Source organism: Octodon degus, unplaced genomic scaffold, assembly GCF_000260255.1.
Source record: "Octodon degus isolate 3935 unplaced genomic scaffold, OctDeg1.0 scaffold00007, whole genome shotgun sequence".
Classification (NCBI taxonomy): Eukaryota; Metazoa; Chordata; class Mammalia; order Rodentia; family Octodontidae; genus Octodon; species Octodon degus.
The window spans coordinates 28,806,878-28,808,126 of NW_004524583.1; the positions used below are offsets into that span (position 1 = coordinate 28,806,878).

The 1,249-nt window shown below is 41.0% G+C and overlaps 1 protein-coding gene across 2 annotated transcripts in view; it reads left to right on the plus strand.

Annotated features, from left to right (window-relative positions):
- The window catches only part of Atg14 (autophagy related 14), a 60,351-nt gene that overhangs the window by 44,220 nt on the left and 14,882 nt on the right, over positions 1-1,249 (plus strand). The gene's annotated exons all lie outside the window — the stretch shown is intronic.

The window sequence follows — 1,249 nt, forward strand, 5'->3', positions numbered from 1 at the left end:
CTAATCCACTGTGGCAGTCTATTTCTTTTAATTGGTGAATTGAGTCCATTTACATTGATGATTATAATTGAGATGTATTGATTTAGGATTTACATGTTACTTAGCTGCTGTTGTTTACTCCTTTTTCTCGTGTTTAATTGCTCGTCCTATTTAGTGGGTTCCTTCTGTTCTTGTTGGTGGAGTTCTGATCATTTTGGTTCCTCTCTAGAACATCTTTTAGTAGTTTGTGTAGACTTACTTTTGTCATCATGAAATCCTTTAGTTGTTCTTTGTCATGGAAATATTTTACTTCATCAAACTTGAAAGACAGTTTTGCAGGGTGTGGTAGTCTGGGCTGGAATTTGTTTTCATAGAGGACTTGAAGTACTTTGCTGCATGCTCTTCTTGCCTTCATGGTTTTTGAAGAGACATCTCCTGGTATTCTGGTGGGTTTTCCTTTAAATGTGATCTGTTTCTTTTCTCTAGTGGCTGCAGTATATTGTTCTTGTGCTGCATTTCTGGGATCTTGTCTATTATATGTCTCGGTGTATTTTTAATTGGGTTGAAGTTATTTGGAGTTCTGTATGCAGGCTGTGTACCTCTGACTCACCAGCTACACCAGGCATCTGGTTCCCAGAGACCATGTCTTTCCCCTCAGTGCACTTGTACCCGCTTTTCATGGTAGATTTTTATTGTACTATTTTGGGCAGTAGGGAAACATGTAGTGTTTCTGAGACCTGTTTAGAGACAAGAGCACCTTTATACTGACACATTTTTTTTCTTTTTCACTGTGCTCACATTTGCATTGGTGGCTCAGAAACTGTGGCATAGACACCTGCCATGTATGTGTATGTCTCAATTTGAGGCAGAAACACCAAGCTGCAGTGGTTGTCTTCATGAATTATTACACGTTTGTGGTTCCCCATCCCTTCAAAAAAAAAAGCTATTTTTGCTTAAGAATTTCGCTGAAGAAACAGTAAAAATCAGCCATTTTTAGTTTGTCCAGACATGGACTTGTTATGTAGTGCAGGCTGGGCTTGAACTCACTATGTATCCCAGGCTGGCCTCAAACTCATGGTAGTCATCGCCCAGAGTTCTGGGAATTCAGGTGTACACCACCACAACGAGCTTAGTGTTGTTAAATTTGGACCCTAGAGCATGTCTCCAAATGCACTGTGGGCTGAGGGGAGGGAACAGAAAGCACCCTTTCCACACACTGAAACATGGAGATGGGTGCAGACAAGTTCTGGACTGAGCCTGGATTTCCTGC